The sequence below is a fragment of the Canis lupus genome, chromosome 22 (assembly GCF_003254725.2).
Source record: "Canis lupus dingo isolate Sandy chromosome 22, ASM325472v2, whole genome shotgun sequence".
NCBI classification, from domain to species: Eukaryota; Metazoa; Chordata; class Mammalia; order Carnivora; family Canidae; genus Canis; species Canis lupus.
The window spans coordinates 28595344-28620956 of record NC_064264.1 but is presented as its reverse complement, the minus strand read 5'-3'; the positions used below and the strand labels follow the sequence as shown (position 1 = coordinate 28620956).

Genomic DNA, 25613 nt, shown 5'->3' with positions numbered 1-25613 from the left:
CAAGATTAATTGACAGCTTTCTAACTTGTACAATCCAGAACATGGACGCCATTCACCAAACAGGAAACACCAGAAAAGGAGCCATTGGGAGATAGGGCTGGCGAATGTGAGCTCAATTCTCCTTTCAATACTGCATTTAACCAATATTAGAACATTTAAGTTAGAAATGTCTAATAGATCATGGATGTGCTTGTATGGGTCCAGTGAAGTGGACAGGAGGACCAGATTGACAGTTTTCAGCAATTAAATTATGAGATGAAGCAGGAAGGGGAATGGGAACCTAGGCCAAGGTTAGAACCCTGTGGAATATCAACATGTAAGGAACAGCCAACAGAAGAATACATTTAGAAAGCTGAGAGTAAGAACACAAGAGTTCTGTCTTAGCCTTGAACCTCAGACAGTGCTTTGGTGCAGCTAGTTTATCTTGGTAAGTTTTCCAGAGAATAGGAGTGGGGACTGGGAAGAGCTGAACAAGGAGGGAGAGTCAATCTGAGATGTCTTACTGAGCTCGCCACCACTATGGGCAACAGTTCAGTGCTTCTGGGTACCTCTAAGAAGCCATATATAATGCACCCCCAAAACTGTCCAAACCAAGAGACATAAAGAAGAAAAAATTATTCTTTGGTTCTGATCCCCATAGTCAAGATGTGCCCTTTGGGTTGTTAGATCTCTTGTACTTCCATGTTTATGCCTATTTCAGAATGACTGAAAGGGTCCACATAGCTAACTCATGAGGTGGTAGGAAGGAAGTCCCGGGATAGAAATAGAGAGATATATGAGGTGAGATGTTTTCATGTTACAAGTGTGTGTAGCTGGGTGCCACAGCAATACCCGGAATAAAAAGAAAGGCCAAGAGGATAAGAAGTGGGGCACACATTAACACCACTCATATCTATTCATGTACCACATTAAACACAATCAAATATACTTTGATTTAGTAACTATCTGCAATCTTTAAAACAAAACAGAATATACAAGGGTAAATGGAACAAGCTGCAGTCCCAGTTAATGTTTTGTTTTGTTTTTAATGTTTTTATTAGTATCCATCATCTTTTCTTCTACTACCCACCCTGGATTTCTCTCATCTTAAGACAGCACTTAAGTGGGTGTAGCTTGTTCGCTTGCCTGATGTGATGACTTCATCCATGAGAAGATGGAGTTCATAGTTGCTTGTTCTTGTTGCATTGTGACTGCTGCAGTTGCAGGTTCACAGTTATCACTGGACAGACACTGGACAGACTGTATTCTTTGGAGTCTGACAGCAATCAACTTGCTTGCCACCAAGTGACTGGCTGGAATTCTCAAGGATGGAGCCTGAACAAAGTCTCTATTGGTTTCTGTTGCTGCTGAGAGAAATGTAGCGAGGTCAAGTTTAGTGAAAGGGAGACCATTCAGTTGGGCCCTGCATAGCTCTCTTCCTGCAACCATGGTTTATTATTCTGGGTCCATTTGGGAAAGATAAGTCATACATAGTTTGAACAGGGAAAGTTTAATATAAAGAATTATTAACTATAGCTTGATTGTGGTGTTCATTTTACTATATATATATATAGTACACTTTATATATATATAATTTTTATTTGCCAATTTTACCACAATAAAGCTGAAAAAACAGAATAATTAGCTGTAAGAAAGTACTTGAGTAATTTGGGATAGGCTAATAACAAATGAAGATAAATCTAAAAATACAGGGATGGCAGATATAAGGAGTAGCCACAGCTCCTAGGACTGAGATAGAGCACCAAAAGAAAAAGCCCTCCATCCCCAGGGCTATAATATAGACCTTATTGATGATAACATGGCTGGGGCTTACTGGATGGCAGTAAAGTCACTGTGATGTCAAGCCAGCAGAAATCTGTTCTATAATATGTTGGGGAAAGTTGTTCATGGAGAAGTGTATTTTGTAGAAGGCTACAAGATCCTTGGAGAAAGAGGAAGCTATAGGCTTCTGGGTGCTACTGACAGCTGTAAAATGCAGGAGTCAAAGCTGGAGAAGACAGCAAACTACAGGAGTCTGGCAAACAAGTACACTGCAACCAAGAAGGAACACTTGCAAGGTCTCTCCCACCCTCTACAGTAACAAAACCTAACTGTGCCATCGGGCAAAGCATGAATATTTAAAAGGTCCAGATTTGCTTTCATGAAGTAAGCAAAAAGGGTAAATTTGGAGCTGAGAGGCAGTGGTTCCATAACCAGCACACATGGCCATACTACTCATGGGCCCATTGCACAAGGACTAGGTCTCAGAGAGAATCAGGCTGACATTCATAGGACATATATACCCATGTACATGCTTTTAAAATGGTCCTTTATGAAGGATGGTCTCTCATAGACATTAACACCAAGTACAGAAATTGCCACACTTTGAGGTCCTTCCCAATTGTCCATTCATATTTCTTTTTCCCCAGGCTTCTTTGTTTCCAGTCTTCCAGTGTTGTTGCCTCCCATCTCTGGTTCAACCAGCTAAGCCATTCACCACCATGCAGGAGACTTTATATATCTGTACCTCAGTCCGTATCTGCCTTTAAATAAGATGAATAGCTGAGTGAAGTAAGTCAATCGAAGAAGGACAAACATTATATGTTCTCATTCATTTGGGGAATATAAATAATAGTGAAAGGGAAATAAGGGAAGGGAGAAGAAATGTGTGGGAAATATCAGAAAGGGAGACAGAACGTAAAGACTGCTAACTCTGGGAAATGAACTAGGAGTGGTGGAAGGGGAGGAGGGCGGGGGGTGGGAGTGAATGGGTGACGGGCACTGGGGGTTATTCTGTATGTTGGTAAATTGAAACCAATAAAAAATAAATTAAAATAAATAAATAAATAAGATGAATGAATGACCAACCTCACAGCTTGAAGTTCTGCCCACTGGAAGGGTTGCCCTTTACTACTATCCTACAGGGTCACCTCTGAGTTGGGTTATAATGTGGTGATAGGGTTGAAATATCAGGAATGGCCTATTTGTGAAGTAAGCCTGTGTTTTTCCTTCCCTGTGAATTGGTCATAGGGACCTCTACCGTGAAACCATGGGAACAATTGAAAGAGAAGCATCAATGAGAGCATCATTACAACTGCTTTAGCTGCCATTGGAATCTGGGCTATATGCTCCTGAAACTTGCATGTTTTCTTCAGGCCTGCTTAGGCCTATGCATCACCTATCATATAATAGATTGTTACTGCAGTAGCCCAAACTTATGGAATGGTGTATTTGCTAACCCTCAACTAGTGAGTGATAGCATTTTTTATCTCATTGTCAGTTTCCCACAGTAAGGCACTCCGTCGCTATTGATCCCAGTGGCATGCCAAGAACTGCTTTTTAACACATGAGTAGTTCTCTGCAACAGAGACCATGCCCTGCTCAGAACCCAGCCATCTATACTAGAACTAGCCTTCCTAATAGGGTTTGCCAAAGAAGCATGTGATTTTTTTTTTTTCATTGTAAGGTCCTTAGCACCACAAGGCCCCTGGATCACATGACATGAGGCTGCCACTGATCACCACAGCCATTGCTAAAGTAAAAGAGAGCCAAGAAAAAAAAAAAAAAAAAAGCCAAGAGGATATAAGGTGGCACATAAAATGCATCCAATGTAAGTAGTAAGGGAAGTACAGAACAGGATTATAGAGATAAAGGGATATAAGATATTTAAGAAAAAGATGCCAACAGTAAATGCTTATTTTCTGCAAAATAAGTTCAGCAAAAATGTATGTTAAACAGCAAAGTGAGCATGGGTGAAGAAACATGTCAGGTTTGCATTGTAGGAAGAACACAGGTTGGTATCAGTTGAAATGAGCAGTGTCCTTCATTTGTCTCTCAGCACAGTGGTGAGCCCTGGCAGGGTTATGGGCATACCATGTTATCAGCTCTCTTAGCACTTTGGGATAGCCAGGAGGGACCTGGGGCAGCCGGATCTTCTGAGACAGTCCCCATAGCCATTGACAGCTTTAGCCACTTATCATTTTCTATATGCACCATGGCATTAAAAAGACAAAAATAGGAAGTACTGGGAGGTAGGAAGCAAAGAGAGTGTATCTGGTAAAATGTTTCATAAAAGTTGTTGGAGAAGAAGAGAAGGGAAGCATAACAATAGCCTGTGGAATCTCAGAATTTAAGGTTTGTTTTCTAAATATTTAGTATGAAGAGGTTTGTAATGTGTCTCTGCACTTAAAAAGAAAAGGAAGAGAAGGGAAGGTGGGGGGAGATAGCCATTAGGGAAGGAGAGATGGAACCAGGAACCAAATCCAATGGGGGAAAGGTTTTTTTTAGAAATAATCCAGTACATTGGTGAATAGATTATTCTTAAATACAATGAAAGATTCTCGGAAGTTTTCCAAGAAGATTTCAGAACATACTTTGGGGATAGCATTCTTTATGTAGCACCAAAGGAAGTGCCAGTCTCCAGTGGTTTCTTAAATATGACCTGGCTGGATTAAAAATATTTTCCATTTCTAAACTTTGCTTTGAATATTAATTAGAAGTTCATAGAAATAGAAGTTAAGTTGTCCCACTCAGCTGGAGAAGAGTCTGTAGAAGTTAACAAAAGTTCCAATAATATCCAGGACCAACAAGCTCTCAAAACTAGCAGGGATTTATTGAAGAGGTAAGGTCATGGTAAACCCATATAAGATGATGAATCCAGAAAAAAAACAAAAGCAAAAACAAAAAAACCCTGCTGTTTCTAACCTCAGCTGACATTTTACAGTGATACAAGATTATTCATTACCTGAAAACGTGTTTGCTATTTCTGTCATCATATCAGTTTTACTTGGCTTGATTTTCCAAATTGATTGAAGTAATTGAGGGCTTATAGGCCATAACGGTATTATATTAGATACTTAAGGGCTTTTTTCCCTTTTATTGTGGTTATGTTTGTCTCTTAAGTAGTCATTACTCAGAAGTTTTTTAAAAACCTATTAACTAATAGATCTATAAACATATTCTAAAGGTCTCTGCATAATTTTTATAGTGTTTTTAAAAATCAGTTGTATCTATTTTTATTAGCCAGAATAGATTCACTGTGCATATATATATGTATTTTTATGTATATAATCTATATTATATTTTTAAAAGATTTTATTTATTCATGAGAGAGAGAGAGAGAGAGAGGCAGAGACACAGGCAGAGGGAGGAGCAGGCTCCATGCAGGGAGCCTGATATGGGACTTGATCCTGAGACTCCAGGATCACACCCTGGGCTGAAGGCAGGCACTAAACTGCTGAGCCACCCAGGGATCCATGTTATGTTATGTTATGTTATGTTATGTTATGTTATGTTATGTTATGTTATGTTATATTAATTAGTATACATCATATATTATTGCAAGCTTTTATTTTCCAATAGGCAGAACTGCCAAAAGTTCTAAAGATAGAGGGCGCCTAGGTGGCAGAGTCTTGGTTTCAACTCAGGCTGTGATCCCAGGGACATAAGATTGAGCCCTGCGCCAGACTCCATGCTCAGATGGATTGGGATTTTCTCTCCCTTCTCCTACTGCCCCTCCCCACTGCTTTCTTGCCTATTCTTTCCTTCTCTCTCTCAAATAAATAAATAAATCTTAAAAAAAAAGGTTCTAAGGATAATTTTGACATTTTAGTAAGATTTTTGTTTTCATTATCTCTGTTGATAGATTCTATTGTTAATCTCATTCTATTGATTCTGCTTTCCTATTTTGCATACTGACATCTTATTTGATTCTGGAAAATGCATCTTTTCTTGTTTGTCTCATTATTAGTATGTATCTACTGTGCAGAGCTCACAAGAATTCTTCATTGTTTGCTGGATGAAATACACATAAGTCTGGGATGCCTGGGTGGCTCAGCAGTTGAGCATCTGCCTTTGGCACAGGTCGTGAACCAGGAGTCCTGGGATCGAGTCCCACATCAGGCTTTGCGCATGGGGCCTGCTTTTCCCTCTGCCTATGTCTCTGCCTCTCTGTGTCTCTCATGAATAAATAAATAAAATATTTTTAAAAAGAAATACACATAAGTCTCTATCCCCCAGGCAACTCAACTAGAAAGAATCAAGTTACTTTCATATAATAAATATGATGTACCAGTAAATAGTAAAACAATGAAAGCAATGTGACAGCCTAGTATAAACAACAATTTATATAAAAAAAAGAGAAAATTGAGGTTAATTTAGAAGCAGTGGTAAAATCAGAGAAAGACAATTTGAATGGAGAGTGAGGGCAGAATGAGGGGGGCATGGCAGGTGGATAGTCCAAGCTCTGTTGACAGAGAACAAAGTAGCTAGAATTGTACAATATCAGGACTGAAAAAAACTTAGAGATGATTTGGTCTGTTCCCCTCAGTGCACTGAGGAACACTGACATAAAGAGAGCCACCAGGCACCTGTTTGTGATATCAGTCCAAGAAGCTGAATTCAGTAGTCTGTTTTGAAGGACTTCCAAAACTAGAGCGTTATAAAAAAAACCCACAATGTTTCATTACATACACAACATTCCTGTATCCTCAGGAATACAGGATTCCTGAATGTTTGTGTCCCTTCTGAATGACTATAGGTCTGAGCAGGATTATTTAATATATACAAACTCCACATGAAATTGATGTTTTTTTTCACCTATGAAACATGAAGTTTTGGATTTCATTGTATGGCATACTTCTCCCTTCCACAAAGTTCTCCTCTGTTCTATTTGCTTTGATATGAAAACTTGTTCTTTCACATACACACAAGCCATATAAGAAGAAGCCACATTTTGCAAATGGGAAATCTTTTTTTCTTTAAACCTCTGTGCTTCCTCCCGGTGCCTTTAGTAGAGGGCATCTCAACTTTATAGATGTAGTTGTAGCTCAGTCATACTTGGGACCATTTACTTTTTCAAAGCACAATATTGAAATTTGCATTAGATTAATGGTGATTTTACAAGTTTTTTTTCCCCAAAATATGTTTACATTAATAACTACAGGGCTTATTATGGGATTTTCTCTAAGTGAAGACCTTCTCCTCTCTACCTCCAGAGACTGAATGATATTGGGAAATTGAAATAAAGGTTTTGGGGAGTTTTGCCCTCATATTTAGTATGTTTGTGAAACCACAGAGCCCAATCATAGGACTTACAGGTATAATTTGAAGAGGAAGTAGTACAGACAAAGACAAAGGGAAGGCAGAGGGCCTAATGGAAAGGAATGTCGGCCTGGAATCTAATTGATTACTACCAATGTATTCTTTGGCAAGTTACTTTATATGTCCGAGTTCCAGTTTTATCTTCTACAAAATAATATTAGTAATAATAATAGTAACAGCAATAATAACAGCAATAGTAATAATAGAACTACCTCAAGGTATTTGGGATAAGAATACATGTAATAATAAAAATTAAGTCCTTAGCACAACAATCATTTGACAAATGATAGCTATTATTATCATTTCTCTATAGAGAGAATACAGGGATATAGATCTATATTCACATGTATTTGTACATAATGACTTGTAATGAAACAAATTGGCAGTTTACACACTGGTCAGCTATTTTTGAAACAAAAATTCAGTCATACAGTCACATATTCTGTTAATGTGGGGTAAATACTTCAAGACAAAAAATAGTTTTAGGTATAAAGAGTTAACTATGTTGCACTAATACCAAATTTTTAAAATTATATTAATGACTAGACTCCATATGACATGACTACTGATAATTTATTGATCATAAAAGTAAAATATTAGTCTTTAAATTTTATCTGGCATTTTAAATTGTGTCAGCCAAGGTCTGTGTGCTATTAAATCCATAGCATTTAAAAATATTTCCTCATTAGTGACACTGCTGTAGTTATTGCTTTCATTCATGATCTTGGTTTATATTAATAAATGTTATATAAAGTTCAATATCTATTGCTGCCCATTATTTTTAGTCATGTGAAGGTAAGCATCATGATTTGTTGAAATATGAGGACCGCAGCTCAGATAACAAATGACTGTGCCTTAAGACATTTGAAGATAAAGCCAGTTCTTATACTAACTTTATTTTTTTAAAGATTTATTTATTTTAGAGAGAGCAAGCAAGTGGTGGGGAGGAACAGAGGGACAGGGAGAGAGAGAATCTCAAGCAGACTCCACAATTAACATGGAACTTAACACGGGGCTTGATCCCACAACCCTAAGATCATGACCTGTGCCAAAATCAAGAGTCGGACACTTAACCAACTGAGCCACCGAGGTGCCCCATACTAACTTTATTTTATAGTAAGTTCTGCATTGATTTAAGTACACATGCATACATATGCTCTATATTATGATTGTTATTAGTAGTAGAAGTAGTGTTAATAGGTATAAAGGAGAATGGTTAAAAATAGTATATCCTACAATTATAATGTCATACTCATGTATTGCCCCAGAAACCTAACCATCATGCCTAAAGATGAGGACATTTTTGAGACAAATGATTTTCTTCCGCAACTTTCCCTGTTCCTTGAGTTATTTTAGTTAAAATTATATAGAAATCCAAAATTCTGCAGTTGGAAATTTTTCAGGTTAATTTCCATTGCAAACAATATTTTTAGTTTCTTAAAGAATAGGAAGCCAGTCTAATGCTTCCTTTCTCTCAACACTCAATAAGTATCCTTCTGTAAAGTTGCCATACATATTAGAGATTTAATGGAATCGCCATTTTAATGGAATCGCCATTTTTAATGTAATCGCCATTTTTCATGTAAAATCATGAATCTTTCATAGTTATATTAGGTTCTTGTCTTTCCATTTTAAAATAAAGATATTTAGATATTTATGAAATATATTTTTCATACTATGGTTGATTTGTCCTTTTTTTGTTTTGATATTTCTGAAAGTGCTTATTTAAAGTTGACAAAATTAAATTATAAAAGTTAAGTGTAAATATAATGGCCTTACTACAAAGTTTAGAGGCATTCCTATAGCTATCTGATTTTACAATTTATCCCCATGAAAAATACCAGTTCAAATCAGAAGGAGTAATACCCATCTACATGCATGGTCATAGCAGTAAGACAATCAAACTAGAAGATATTCAGTGCAGAGAGTACATTTTTCCAATCAGGGTGTTTTGTGTTTTGTTTTGGTGTGTGTTAACAGCAAGACTTTGATGCTTATAAAATAAATGCCAGTTTAGAATGGTTGGTGGCTAGAGTTGTCCAAGTCTTTTTTTTATGTAGTTTCAAACTGTTTCCTCCACAAATGTAATTTAATTGGTGGAGAATTTTTTTGTAAATTTTTTCTGTAGAGTTTATATCACATTGATTTTTGGTATTGTATACAGGTAAAACTTTTAAAAACCCTCTCACACAGCAATTTTGATTTTTAAGCCTTTCGTAAAGGAAATATGATTATGAGAAAAATACCTCCCTGAGGTTTTCAAATTAAGTTCTGAAAACAAATGAGAATGTTTCTCCAACCTGGGAGAGGAAGTAGAACAGTCAAAGAGAAGATTTCACCCAAGACCCATAATGGCCTCTATTAAGCATTCAATAAACATTATGAATTACTTTATGAATCAGACTTCTATGACAGTACAAAATGAGCTGGTCTTTCTGATGATAGAATTGGCTTTGCATTAAAGCATGAAGCTCAACCTTTGCAGAAACACCAGTGATAATTAGAATTAAATATAACAAGTAGATTTTATAGCCTTATTTTGGGTATGTATACATCTTACTACTGACTCATGCTTTCAGATGGATAACTGGAACTGTGGATTCCACATGATGTGTATTCAGCTTTTGTTGTTCTGCAATATAAGAAGTAAATTTTAAAGTACAGGGGTGCCTGGGTGGCTCAGTCAGTTGAACAACTGCCTTCAGCCCCGGTCGTGATCCCATAGTCCTAGGATCTAGCCCCACATCAGGCTCCCTGTTCAGCGGGGAGCCTGCTTCTCTCCCTCCCTCCATAGCGACCTCTGCTTCTCTCTCACGCTTTCTCTCTCTCTGTTAGATAAATAAATAAATGTGGAAAGCCTGGTCATAGTACCTAACATAAGTTTGTCTGAGCTTACTTTCTTTTTTTTTACAGTATCGTCTTTAAATTACTTCTGTATACTACCTGAAGATGAGAGAAAAAGGAAATAATTATTTCTTTAATTCATGCTTATGGACATGAATTAATAGTTATAAGAAGAATTATAAAAGTAATTGGCAAGAGTAGGACACTTATTCAGGGAAAAATATTTCAGTGTTTTTGTTGGTTTTGGTTTTGTTTCTGTTTATTTTCTCAGAAGACATGTTGTTTTTATTTTCACTTACTTAGTCTGTAAGAAGTATTTATTCCAAGCAATATATTGAAAGTCAGTAAATTTTTCAGGCAAAAAAAAAAAAAAAAAAAGCCATCAACTCATGATTACATTTTAGCTCATGACTGTCAATCATTAAAATTCATGTTATTACAGTTATTTCTAAATTTACAAAAAGACCCCTTTGTGTAAAAATGGCCTGGAGAAGTAATATAATATATAATTATGGTCCTTCTAAAAATGCTAATTACAGGACAAAGCTAAATATCTTCTCTATCATGACTGGAATAGCCACATGATTACTCCCTATTCTGCAGCTAATCAGGGGAACCTACTCTTGGCTTTTAACAATGGATCCCAATCCAATCAATTGATTTAATTGCCTTTATATAGATTAATAGATATATGTAGGATATGACAACCTGATTACATATTTTAGTGTTTCATACATCTCAAAAACCAAGTTCCCAAATAATAAAATAGTATATGATAAAAAGACAAATGTATAGGAGAATCCTTAGAATAAAGATAAAAAAATAATAGCTAAGTAATGAAGGAAGGGACATATTTGAAAATCTAAGCCAAAATAACTTCTCTGTTTCATCATCAAATTCACATCCAAAACAAAAAGAATCAATAAAAGCAGAATGATTCATCAAAAGAAGCCACTTTTACTTTTACTCAGCAGTATACTGCCCATGGTATTCCATTTCCCACGCTGTTTTGGTATTAGAACTGATGAATACATTTGTAGGACTTATAATTGGTTTAGGATTTGATAAATTATAATTATGCAAACTTTATTTATTAAGATAGTCCTTAAATCCAGGTAAATATGCACAGTAGGATTTGGCAGGATATTGTCAATCAAGTAATATTTGTTTTGTTAGCATAAGAGAATGAGGTCTTCCTTCAGAATTAGGTTATCTAGGAATTATGATTTTTAAATTCATGCTTTGGTTTCTATAATATCCACTCCATGATTTCTGATCATTTGAGATTTGGAAAATGTGAATGTGAATTTTGTCACCAGACTATCTTGTGTTTCCTATTCGTGAAACTTCCACATAGTCCAAATCAGATAAATTCAACCCCAGAAATTAATTAATAAACAACTAATTAATGAACACATTAATTAGTGGTATTTATTAATCAATCTCTGTGTGTTATACCTGTATCAGAATATGAGAAAGGAGGCAACAAGGTCATCTCAACTTTTTCAGTGTGTCAAAGAGTCAAATAGTGATCTACTTAGCTCTTCTGTTTACTGCCAAGTAGCCACAGACAATATGTAAACAAATGGATGTGTCTGTGTATAAATAAAATTTTATTTACAAAAACAGGCAGTGCTCGAGTTTGGCTCACCTGTCATTGTTCACTAACCCTTGATCTAAATAAATAGAACAAATACTCACCTTTGAATTGTGATCAACAAAAAAAAAATTTTTTTTTCTGTCTAAGACTTACTTTCAGAGTATATTAATCAGCTTGTGTTCCATTGAAGTGTCTTATAAGTTCATCCCAGGTTGAGAGGACTGTCAGGAGAAGTGCAGTTGAAGAGTCCTTCAAGAACTTCTCTAAATCCTGGCCCTCAGCAATTTTTTCTTTCCTCATATGATTATGGAAATACAGTCTTCAATGAGATTTATTTTTTATGTGCTATAAACTTTGAAAGAATGTAAAGATTTCTAATGTTTTCCCATACCAATTTAAGTCATGTGATACTTAAAGGGTTTTTAGTATCATTAAGGCATTAATACATAGATACAAAGATATTACAAAAGAATATATTGAATAAACTAAAATAAAGATACCAATTATGACAAGGAAGTTGATACTTCTGTGTTGGAAATCTAGTTCATTTTTATACTGTTGAGCTAACAGTATCATAGATGGTCAATAAATATCTACTGATATGGCACACAGATTTACAGAAAAGCTATGACTAAAACTTATAAGAAATGTTCATTGTTTAGTCAGGTTCTTCCCATAAATTGTTTTTCACTATTATTCTGTCAAATAGTGAGTATTTAAAAGAAGGTGAGGTTCTCATGTAATTGTAGGCATTCATTTCTTATCTTGTAGATATGAGTTTGTTCTATTTTCTAACTTCATTATTATTTCATATGACACATCATCTGCTAACCACTGAATTGAGAAGCAAAGAGGATAAAAATCTGGCAAATCCGCTGAATTCTCAGATGTTACGATGGGATCTATATGTATTAAATATAAAATGAGAAAATAGAAAATCAACTTCAAATTAGAAATAAATCTTTATCCAAAATATTTGGGATTTTCTGTCTTTCAAGAAATACCAAGAGGAGGGAGGAGCAAGATGGCGGAAGAGTAGGGTCTCCAAATCACCTGTCTCCACCAAACTACCTAGAAAACCTTCAAATTATCCTGAAAATCTATGAATTCGGCCTGAGATTTAAAGAGAGACCAGCTGGAATGCGACAGTGAGAAGAGTTCGCGCATCTATCAAGGTAGGAAGACGGGGAAAAAGAAGTAAAGAAACAAAGGCCTCCAAGGGGGAGGGGCCCGCGAGGAGCCGGGCTGAGGCCGGGGCGAGTGTCCCCAGGACAGGAGAGCCCCGTCCCGGAGGAGCAGGAGCTGCACCGACCTTCCCGGGCGGAAAGGGGCTCGCGGGGAGGTGGAGCAGGACCCAGGAGGGCGGGGATGCCCTCGGGCTCCCCGGGACAGTAACAGACACCTGCGCCCCGGGAGAGCCCCACACCCCGCGGCCGAGCTCCCTAAGGGCTGCAGCGCGCACGGCGGGACCCGGAGCAGCTCGGGGGGCTCGGGCAGAGGAAGAGGCTCTGTGCGGAGGGGCCTGCGCGGTTCCAGGAGCAGCTCGGAGGGGCTCGGGCGGCAGCTCCGCGGAGGGGGCTGCGGGGCGGGAGCGCGAATCCACCAGCGCAGGCTCCGGAGCACAGGGCGCCGGGACACAGCCCAGGATCCCGCCTCCCCCGGGACAGGCAGAGGCCGGGAGGGCCCAGGACAGCGAGGACGCTCCTGCCCCGAGCTGAGCAGATCAGCGGCCCCGCCCCGGAGCCTCCAGGCCCTGCAGACGGAGTTCCTGCCGGAGCTGAATCCAGGTTTCCAGAGCTGCCCCGCCACTGGGGCTGTTCCTCCTGCGGCCTCACGGGGTAAACAACCCCCACCGAGCCCTGCACCAGGCAGGGGCACAGCAGCTCCCCCAACTGCTAACACCTGAAAATCAGCACAACAGGCCCCTCCCCCAGAAGACCAGCTAGACCGACAACTTCCAGGAGAAGCCAAGGGACTTAAAGAACACAGAATCAGAAGATACTCCCCGGTGGTTCTTTTTTTGTTTGTTTGTTTTTGTTTTGTTTTGCTTTTTGATTTGTTTCCTTCCCCCACCCCCCTTTTTTTTCTCCTTTCTTTTTCTTTCTCTTCTTCTTCTTTTTTTTTTTTTTTCTTTTTCTTCCCTTTTTTTTTTCTCTTTCTCTTTTCTTTCCTTCTTTCTCTCCTCTCTTTTTCTCTTTTTCCCAATACAACTTGCTTTTGGCCACTCTGCACTGAGCAAAATGACTAGAAGGAAAACCTCACCTCAAAAGAAAGAATCAGAAACAGTCCTCTCTCCCACAGAGTTACAAAATCTGGATTACAATTCAATGTCAGAAAGCCAATTCAGAAGCACTATTATACAGCTACTGGTGGCTCTAGAAAAAAGTATAAAGGACTCAAGAGACTTCATGACTGCAGAATTTAGAGCTAATCAGGCAGAAATTAAAAATCAATTGAATGAGATGCAATCCAAACTAGAAGTCCTAACGACGAGGGTTAACGAGGTGGAAGAACGAGTGAGTGACCTAGAAGACAAGTTGATAGCAAAGAGGGAAACTGAGGAAAAAAGAGACAAACAATTAAAAGACCATGAAGATAGATTAAGGGAAATAAACGACAGCCTGAGGAAGAAAAACCTACGTTTAATTGGGGTTCCCGAGGGCGCCGAAAGGGACAGAGGGCCAGAATATGTATTTGAACAAATTCTAGCTGAAAACTTTCCTAATCTGGGAAGGGAAACAGGCATTCAGATCCAGGAAATAGAGAGATCCCCCCCTAAAATCAATAAAAACCGTTCAACACCTCGACATTTAATTGTGAAGCTTGCAAATTCCAAAGATAAGGAGAAGATCCTTAAAGCAGCAAGAGACAAGAAATCCCTGACTTTTATGGGGAGGAGTATTAGGGTAACAGCAGACCTCTCCACAGAGACCTGGCAGGCCAGAAAGGGCTGGCAGGATATATTCAGGGTCCTAAAGGAGAAGAACATGCAACCAAGAATACTTTATCCAGCAAGGCTCTCATTCAAAATGGAAGGAGAGATAAAGAGCTTCCAAGACAGGCAGCAACTAAAAGAATATGTGACCTCCAAACCAGCTCTGCAAGAAATTTTAAGGGGGCCTCTTAAAATTCCCCTTTAAGAAGAAGTTCAGTGGAACAGTCCACAAAAACAAAGACTGAATAGATATCATGATGACACTAAACTCATATCTCTCAATAGTAACTCTGAATGTGAACGGGCTTAATGACCCCATCAAAAGGCGCAGGGTTTCAGACTGGATAAAAAAGCAGGACCCATCTATTTGCTGTCTACAAGAGACTCATTTTAGACAGAAGGACACCTACAGCCTGAAAATAAAAGGTTGGAGAACCATTTACCATTCGAATGGTCCTCAAAAGAAAGCAGGGGTAGCCATCCTTATATCAGATAAACTAAAATTTACCCCAAAGACTGTAGTGAGAGATGAAGAGGGACACTATATCATACTTAAAGGATCTATTCAACAAGAGGACTTAACAATCCTCAATATATATGCTCCGAATGTGGGAGCTGCCAAATATATAAATCAATTATTAACCAAAGTGAAGAAATACTTAGATAATAATACACTTATACTTGGTGACTTCAATCTAGCTCTTTCTATACTTGATAGGTCTTCTAAGCAAAACATCTCCAAAGAAACGAGAGCTTTAAATGATACACTGGACCAGATGGATTTCACAGATATCTACAGAACTTTACATCCAAACTCAACTGAATACACATTCTTCTCAAGCGCACATGGAACTTTCTCCAGAATAGACCACATATTGGGTCACAAATCGGGTCTGAACCGATACCAAAAGATTGGGATTGTCCCCTGCATATTCTCGGACCATAATGCCTTGAAATTAGAACTAAATCACAACAAGAAGTTTGGAAGGACCTCAAACACATGGAGGTTAAGGACCATCCTGCTAAAAGATAAAAGGGTCAACCAGGAAATTAAGGAAGAATTAAAAAGATTCATGGAAACTAATGAGAATGAAGATACAACCGTTCAAAATCTTTGGGATGCAGCAAAAGCAGTCCTAAGGGGGAAATACATCGCAATACAAGCATCCATTCAAAAACTGGAAAGAACTCAAATACAAAAGCTAACCTTACACATAAAGGAGCTAGAGAAAAAACAGCAAATAGATCCTACACCCAAGAGAAGAAGGGAGATAATAAAGATTCGAGCAGAACTCAACGAAATCGAGACCAGAAGAACTGTGGAACAGATCAACAGAACCAGGAGTTGGTTCTTTGAAAGAATTAATAAGATAGATAAACCATTAGCCAGCCTTATTAAAAAGAAGAGAGAGAAGACTCAAATTAATAAAATCATGAATGAGAAAGGAGAGATCACTACCAACACCAAGGAAATACAAACGATTTTAAAAACATATTATGAACAGCTCTACGCCAATAAATTAGGCAATCTAGAAGAAATGGACGCATTCCTGGAAAGCCACAAACTACCAAAACTGGAACAGGAAGAAATAGAAAACCTGAACAGGCCAATAACCAGGGAGGAAATTGAAGCAGTCATCAAAAACCTCCCAAGACACAAGAGTCCAGGGCCAGATGGCTTCCCAGGAGAATTTTATCAAACGTTTAAAGAAGAAATCATACCTATTCTCCTAAAGCTGTTTGGAAAGATAGAAAGAGATGGAGTACTTCCAAATTCGTTCTATGAAGCCAGCATCACCTTAATTCCAAAGCCAGACAAAGACCCCGCCAAAAAGGAGAATTACAGACCAATATCCCTGATGAACATGGATGCAAAAATTCTCAACAAGATACTGGCCAATAGGATCCAACAGTACATTAAGAAAATTATTCACCATGACCAAGTAGGATTTATCCCTGGGACACAAGGCTGGTTCAACACCCGTAAAACAATCAATGTGATTCATCATATCAGCAAGAGAAAAACCAAGAACCATATGATCCTCTCATTGGATGCAGAGAAAGCATTTGACAAAATACAGCATCCATTCCTGATCAAAACTCTTCAAAGTGTAGGGATAGAGGGAACATTCCTCGACATCTTAAAAGCCATCTATGAAAAGCCCACAGCAAATATCATTCTCAATGGGGAAGCACTGGGAGCCTTTCCCCTAAGATCAGGAACAAGACAGGGATGTCCACTCTCACCACTGCTATTCAACATAGTACTGGAAGTCCTAGCCTCAGCAATCAGACAACAAAAAGACATTAAAGGCATTCAAATTGGCAAAGAAGAAGTCAAACTCTCTCTCTTCGCCGATGACATGATACTCTACATAGAAAACCCAAAAGTCTCCACCCCAAGATTGCTAGAACTCATACAGCAATTCGGTAGCGTGGCAGGATACAAAATCAATGCCCAGAAGTCAGTGGCATTTCTATACACTAACAATGAGACAGAAGAAAGAGAAATTAAGGAGTCAATCCCATTTACAATTGCACCCAAAAGCATAAGATACCTAGGAATAAACCTCACCAAAGATGTAAAGGATCTATACCCTCAAAACTATAGAACACTTCTGAAAGAAATTGAGGAAGACACAAAGAGATGGAAAAATATTCCATGCTCATGGATTGGCAGAATTAATATTGTGAAAATGTCAATGTTACCCAGGGCAATATACACGTTTAATGCAATCCCTATCAAAATACCATGGACTTTCTTCAGAGAGTTAGAACAAATTATTTTAAGATTTGTGTGGAATCAGAAAAGACCCCGAATAGCCAGGGGAATTTTAAAAAAGAAAACCATATCTGGGGGCATCACAATGCCAGATTTCAGGTTGTACTACAAAGCTGTGGTCATCAAGACAGTGTGGTACTGGCACAAAAACAGACACATAGATCAGTGGAACAGAATAGAGAATCCAGAAGTGGACCCTGAACTTTATGGGCAACTAATATTCGATAAAGGAGGAAAGACTATCCATTGGAAGAAAGACAGTCTCTTCAATAAATGGTGCTGGGAAAATTGGACATCCACATGCAGAAGAATGAAACTAGACCACTCCCTTTCACCATACACAAAGATAAACTCAAAATGGATGAAAGATCTAAATGTGAGACAAGATTCCATCAAAATCCTAGAGAAGAACACAGGCAACACCCTTTTTGAACTCGGCCATAGTAACTTCTTGCAAGATACATCCACAAAGGCAAAAGAAACAAAAGCAAAAATGAACTATTGGGACTTCATCAAGATAAGAAGCTTTTGCACAGCAAAGGATACAGTCAACAAAACTCAAAGACAACCTACAGAATGGGAGAAGATATTTGCAAATGACATATCAGATAAAGGGCTAGTTTCCAAGATCTATAAAGAACTTATTAAACTCAACACCAAAGAAACAAACAATCCAATCATGAAATGGGCAAAAGACATGAACAGAAATCTCACAGAGGAAGACATAGACATGGCCAACATGCATATGAGAAAATGCTCTGCATCACTTGCCATCAGGGAAATACAAATCAAAACTACAATGAGATACCACCTCACACCAGTGAGAATGGGGAAAATTAACAAGGCAGGAAACAACAAATGTTGGAGAGGATGCGGAGAAAAGGGAACCCTCCTACACTGTTGGTGGGAATGTGAACTGGTGCAGCCACTCTGGAAAACTGTGTGGAGGTTCCTCAAACAGTTAAAAATATACCTGCCCTACGACCCAGCAATTGCACTGTTGGGGATTTACCCCAAAGATACAAATGCAATGAAACGCCGGGACACCTGCACCCCGATGTTTCTAGCAGCAATGGCCACGATAGCCAAACTGTGGAAGGAGCCTCGGTGTCCAACGAAAGATGAATGGATAAAGAAGATGTGGTTTATGTATACAATGGAATATTACTCAGCTATTAGAAATGACAAATACCCACCATTTGCTTCAACGTGGATGGAACTGGAGGGTATTATGCTGAGTGAAGTAAGTCAGTCGGAGAAGGACAAACATTATATGTTCTCATTCATTTGGGGAATATAAATAATAGTGAAAGGGAAAACAAGGGAAGGGAGAAGAAATGTGTGGGAAATATCAGAAAGGGAGACAGAACGTAAAGACTGCTAACTCTGGGAAACGAACTAGGGGTGGTAGAAGGGGAGGAGGGCGGGGGGTGGGAGTGAATGGGTGACGGGCACTGGGTGTTATTCTGTATGTTAGTAAATTGAACACCAATAAAAAAAAAAAAAATAAAAAAAAAAAAAAAAAAAAAAAAGAAATACCAAAACAAGTTTTGTATCCCCAAGTCTGAATGTAAAATGTATGTGTTTGGTGTTTTCTAAATCCTGAACCAATGCTAAAATGTCGTATTTCAACTTATGCCAGACATCATATGAGTTTTCATAGGCGACTTTTTTTTTTAAAGATTTATTTATTTATTTATGATAGACATAGAGAGAGAGGCAGAGACACAGGAGGAGGGAGAAGTAGGCTCCATGCCAGGAGCCCGACGTGTGACTCGATCCCGGGACTCCAGGATCGTGCCCTGGGCCAAAGGCAGGCGGTAAACCGCTGAGCCACCCAGGGATCCCCTCATAGGCGACTTTTTAAGAATAAGAACAAGATACTTACCTCCACAAAGTTTATAATTTTTATAATAATTTCTTTGATGAAACAAACATAAAAAAGAAGTTGAATATAACCCTGTATTTAATTACTGGTACATTGATTCTTGCATATGTGTTCTAACTCAGAAAGGAGGTCAGTGTAGCTGGATAATACAAGGAGAAGATTTCGGGGATCCCTGGGTGGCTTAGTGGTTTGGCACCTGTCTTCGGTCCAGGGCATGATCCTGGAGTCCTGGGATCAAGTCCCACATCCGGCTCCCTGCATGGAGCCTGCTTCTTCCTCTGCCTGTGTCTCTGCCTCCCTCTCTCTGTGTGTTTCTCATGAATAAATAAATAAAATCTTAAAAAACAAAAACAAAACAAAACAAAATACAAGGAGAAGACTTCATGCAACTGAGAACTGAACTGGACTTTAAATGGCTGTTACAACACAAGTATGGACAACATACAGGTCCCTAAAAGTACAAAGAGCAACTTGCACCTGACATTTAGTTAAACAGGCTTTGTTTCAGTGTCCTGAAGGGGAGAATAATGGAACAAACTCACTCATTTACTTATATCATCTCAAAATTTTAAAAATTACTAATGAATAAATTACCTATGTGTACATATGAAGCTCTTAACATACGGCAGAACCGAAAAAATCTTGGCTGTGATTATTATCTCTTCACATAATCTCTTCAATGTATAGATAAGAATGCCAAACCCCCGAATGGTAGAGTGTTTTACTCCATGTCATACAAGAGAGTCACTTACAGGGCAGGGCTATTTCTACTAAATCATGATTAAGAAAGATAAGCCTAAACTGTTCAGACTGTTCAGAATGGCCTTCCCAGAGTTCTACAGGAATTGTGTTAGTGGTCTTGCATACTAACAGCTTAAAAATAGAGGTAGAATTTAAATGGGGAAGAAAAAGACAACAATGAAGCTTCTGCTCAGGCCAAATTCTAACCCCCAAATCCCTATTGACAAAGTAGATATTAAGGTGTTAAGCAGCTTGGGTTTGAATTCTAGCTCTACTTATTTAGAGGCTGTGAGACCTCTAATTTACTGAACAATTTCCTCATCTTTAAAATAGAACATACTTCATATAGATATGAGGATTAAATTATTTAATATCTAAAAACAGATTAAGGTCTGGCATAGAGTAAGCACTCCATAAATGATAGTTATCATTATTATTTGCCTTTATTAATCCCAGAGTCTATCTTAGACTTTGTTTATTGGATACGGCATTAAACTGCTCTAATTATTTTGACTCATACTTAACTCAGCAACACAGATTCTTAGAGACTTTTGAATCCTATAGAAGGAAACTCAGTTGAGTAAGATGTATTCATTTTTCTGTACCCCATCCTGAAACCCTGCTATTATGATATTAAAGGAAATAAGTAAGTATTAACAAGTATACAACATTTTTAAATGAGGACAATGGTAAAAAAGAAAAAGAGAGAGATGAAAACAGATGAGAAATGTTAACACAACTTTCAAAGATGGAAAGCAGATTATTGAAGTATAATTATTAGTTATTAGCAAAGCAGCAACATTGAAGCATAACTTCCTAGAATGGGAGTCAATTATTATCACAGAATTTAGAAAGGATGAGAAATTAGAAACACCAGTTACCTCTGAAAATGGTAAGGGGTCAGTTTGGAAACAGGATGATTGAAAAATTATCTAAGGAACAGTTACAATCCTACTTTCTTTGTTCCATGTTGGCAACACCCAACACTCCTGTTGCCACAGAAGACTTGAGAAACTCCACTGAAGGGCTCCAAGCACACAGCAGGGTCTAAAAATAGGACATCATGAAACTTAGGGCTTTCGTCAACTGACTGACTTTTATGCATGAATTTGATCGGAGGTTAGTGGAATCCAGCATAATCCAATGCTCAGAACGAAAGCTTCTTTTTGTTTTAATTTATTTTATTTTATTTATTTAATTTTTTTAGAATGAAAGCTTCTATAAATATATCTTGATTTTAAATAACATTGAATTAAAGGTTGTGGTCAATGAAAATCTTTCAAAATTTATTTACCTTCTTTCCTCTTTGATTCCAGTTAATAGTTAACATTAATGATTATTATAGTATTTGAGGACTGAATAGGATACCTCAGAGAAGTGTAGAATCACCCTTGAGTAGAATAGTTTCATGTCTACTTCTCATCTGACACCTCTCTAGCCACAAACTAAACAAGTTTGCTGTTCAAATATAGTGGGAATGCAAATGGCTGCTTTGGGTATTACTTCTGAGAGAGTGCTTCAGGCAGTCTCAACATTCTCCCTTAGCACTGGAAACATCTATATTTTCTAGAAGACAGAAGAAATTAGTTTAAGGGAGGTGGCAGACCTGGTAGTGATGTATAGTCAGGTAAAGGAGGACAGACATCCCAAAGGAAATGGCAGTCTCATCACATCTTGCATGAACAGATGAATGAACCCCACTTCAGAGGCACAAAAATCAAATAGAAAGAGCTCAACCTACTCTGAAAACTCAGGATTAGATGTCCCATTCTCACTAATGCTTTGGTCCCATGTGTGCCTTCAAGGACTAAGATGCCTCCTAGGGGTGATGCACAAGTGGGGAGAAATCCTGAATAAACTCAAAATGGCTGTATTTCCTCTTTGGTGGCACACTCTGTTCCATGACACTGATGCCCCTCTATGAAAATGAATCCAAACCATCTCAATTTTTAGCCTTAATCTTTTTTTCTGAGTCAAAATCCAATTTCCAACAGTTTATCTATATAATTACCTCAAACTCTCAAAAGATGCAAAGTTGCTTTTCCTGTTTTGGTCCTCTAAGCTGGGCCTACATATTCATTCTGGCCAACTGAGACTCAATTACAGCATTTTTCCCTAAACTCTCTCCCTTTTTGTTCTTGGTTCATGTACACTTGTTCTCTCTCCTCAGATCTAGATTTCTGCTTTTATATTTTGGATTTAGCACCTTCATCTGCCATTTTGGCACCCTGTACTTCAATTGTGTACCCTGTCTTCCTGCACAATTGGCAGTTATGCTTGCTTTCTCTATTTTGTACTACGCCACTGCCTCAAGTGATAATCCTCCTTCCCATTTGCATCCCAAGCACCAGCCTAGAGGTGCCAAATTCTGAAGATCATAGATCTTGTGTGTGCAATTCTCTTAAGTTCCCACCTTGGAATTCTTCTCAGAAGCTTTCTCTTCAGAAACATGAGTCTTCTCCCTGTCTTACACTTTACACCCACCTTATGTCCAAGGGCTCTTAATTTGGGGTTCATAGTATATTTGACATTGGCTTCTTCTTTTGAATTCTCACTACCATCACCCTAAGTTTCTTACTTAGGTGACTGAAATGGCATCTTAACTGATTGCTCTACTTTCAAGTCTCCACCACTAAAATACAAGATGCATTGCTATATGAAAGATCTTCCTAAAATGTCTTTATTTATTTTTAATCTTATTAGTTAAAAGACTTATGTGGAAAATCAAAACAAAAGAACATCATTTTCTTCTACAAGTCTTCAATGGCTTTTCATTGTTCACAGAACAAACTCCAGACAACACTGTTTTTATAACCATACCCTCACCATACTTCCATGAGTCCAATTTCCCAGGTCTACTATATATATACCCTTTGCTGTATGCAATCTGACATGTATCCTTCTGTTTCTAAACATTTGCCCCTACTTTTCCCATCTTCCAAGAATCCTGTTTCTCCCATCTCTGCCTGTTGAAAATTTTCTGTCATTCAAGACATTATGCAAATGTCCTTTCCCTCAGGAAGACTGTCTTTGTCTTTCAACTATAACTGAAGTTGTTACCTGAAATGCTTTTTCCATCCACCCCAAATTTTGTGTGTACCTCTGCCCATCATTGATCACATTGCAACAGATGATTTATTTATGCATGTCTCCATCACTAGATTATTACTTCCTTCAATGATAACTACTATATTTTTCCCATGGCATTTAAGATAGTACCTAGCATGTAATGGATGCTCAATAGATATAAATTGAGCTGAATGTATTAGAATTTCAGAAAAATATGAGTGGAAAACTCTATACCTGTTTAAATCCAATTGCCTAATCCCTATTCTATGCTGTTTCCACAGCTGTGTGGAGCTAGAAGGAAAGATCCAAATATGTTTCTTGCCTTTGAGACATATCCCAGAACCGTGTCCTAAGCTATCAGCCAATCAAAACAAATAGGTATCACTAACACAGAAGCAAAGGAAGTAGTGTCTGATCTTAAAAGATACCAGATAGAATTTATATAGAGAGAAGATATTAGCTTAATCCAATTATTTATTTGTACAGGAGTTGACTCATAGACATTATGTTTAAGATGATTCTATCTCACCCTGACATTTATTCCAAAGCAACTACAAGAGAATCTGTTGACTAGAAGTGATCCATGCTCCACATGTGTTGTTATGACTTTAGCTTAAACCTGACAAAAAAAAAAAAATTGTCCTTTAATCAGGGTTGATTTTAGTGAAGAAACTTTAATGGAATCATAAACTATTTGAAATGAATTCTTTGCTTGCAATTGTTTTGACTTAGAAGAGAGAAATCCCACATTTATTTTTGTTTAGTGGGTGGGAATATATATAACTTTCAAAACTCAGACTGTATATTCAGTAAGAAGATTCAAATGAGCATGAGTAATTTCTAGAACTAAAAGAAATAGAGTTTTTAAAAGTTTTTATTCTGAAAATATGGTTATTTTAGCCCTTCACTAAATATTCACAATTTGTTAGTCAACTTTTATGTTAGGTGAATGTTAAAATATGTCTCCAGTTTACCCAGACTTCACCAACCTTTAAATCACTGCCACAAGCACATAATGTACTTGACATATGTTTTTCTCCTATTGCTCAAGGAAGTTATTGCTGAATTGGAGCCTTTGTCTGAATTTCACACATTCTGACAATAGAATAAAGTATATTAAGTCAGAGCATAATAGAAAGGATATTCACAACTGAATCCTAGAGAGTTTGTTCAAACAAAAGATGGAACGTAGAAGTCAAAGTCACTTATATTATCAGAGATTTTTTTTGACACCTCCTTCATTCAAGCCTTTCCAAACCAATCAGTAGAGCCTGTTTCCACTAATCAATTTGCTGTGACCTCTCTCTGCTTATCTAAAGTAATATTATGAGCTGCCTCAATTCTGCACAAGATTAGTATCCTAACCTTTTGTACCATGAAATCCAGTAGAGATTCAGGTAGCACTGGTGAGGTGAGAACCCATGTTCTCTGTGTAGGTAGAGGGTTAGAAAAAGAAATGGAAAAGTATGGTTGCAGCTGGGGAAACAGAGGCTCAGATTTCCTGTCACTCTGGACTAAGCCCAAATAATGGTTATGGAGACTTCATGCATGATGGTCTATATTCTGTTTGGATTTAATTCCACTAAAAATAAAACAAAAGCCACAACTCTTAAAATGCAATGTGTAGAGGTGCCTGTGTAGCGCAGTTGGTTAAGCATCCAACTCTCATTTTCAGCTCAGGTTGTGATCTCAGGGTCCTGAGATAGATCACTGATTCCTGTATCTGGCTCCACACTCAGTGAGGAGTCTGCCTGAGATTCTCTCTCCCTCTCCCCCCGCCACTCATACTCTCTCTAAAATAAATAAGTAATCTTTTTTCTTTTTAACTTTATGTGTGAAGAACTCTTTCTGAAAATATACTTTCTATGGGAATTTACATTTTACCAGTCAAAATCCCACGTATAAAAAACTTAATTCTAGTAAAGGAGATAAATATGAATAGAAATAAGTATAAAATGATAAATGCCCTAAGAATGATATAAAAATACCATAGGAGGGGGCAGCCCGGGTGGCTCAGCAGTTTAGCACTGCCTTCAGCCCAGGACATGATCCTAGAGACCTGGGATTGAGTCCCACGTCAGGCTCCCTGCATGGAGCTTCTCCCTCTGTCTGTGTCTCTGCCTCTCTCTCTCTCTCTCTCTGAATAAATAAATAAAATCTTTAAAAAAATACCATAGGAGGGAAGGATGGTATTGTTTTGGGGGGTGGGTTAAGATTAGGGGAAGTTTTACTAAGAAGTTGGTATTTAAACTGGATTCCAAAAAAATGGTAAAATTTTAAGAAGTGGAGAGTGGCATTGGAAGTGAAAATTCAGAAGCAGTCTCTTTGTTTTTTTTAAGATTTTATTTATTTATTCATGAAAGACAGAGAGGCAGAGACATAGGAAGAAGGAGAAGCAGGCTCTCCGCGGGGAGTCCTATGCGGAACTCTATCTCAGGACCCCAGAATCATGCCTTAAGCTATAGGCAGATGCTTAACCATTGAGCCACCCCGGTGCCCCTCAGAAGCAGTTTCTAAGCAAAGGGGACATATGGAAAAACCAAACCAATACAAAACAAAACATAGAGGTTCTACAGTGTTACCTTTCTATAAGTAAGGAAGAAAGGAATTTTCTGAATTCCTCTGAATTCTGAATTATCTAGATCATTTCTATCTACTTTACAGAAGGAACTGA

At 37.9% G+C, this 25613-nt stretch overlaps 1 long non-coding RNA gene across 2 annotated transcripts in view; it reads left to right on the top strand.

The window, feature by feature from the left end:
* LOC112655991 (uncharacterized) overlaps positions 1-25613 on the top strand; it is a 112539-nt gene that overhangs the window by 27515 nt on the left and 59411 nt on the right. For both annotated transcript variants that reach the window (XR_007404884.1, XR_007404883.1), the window contains exon 2: positions 2409-2550. This is a non-coding gene — a long non-coding RNA (uncharacterized LOC112655991). The remainder of the gene's footprint in view (positions 1-2408; positions 2551-25613) is intronic.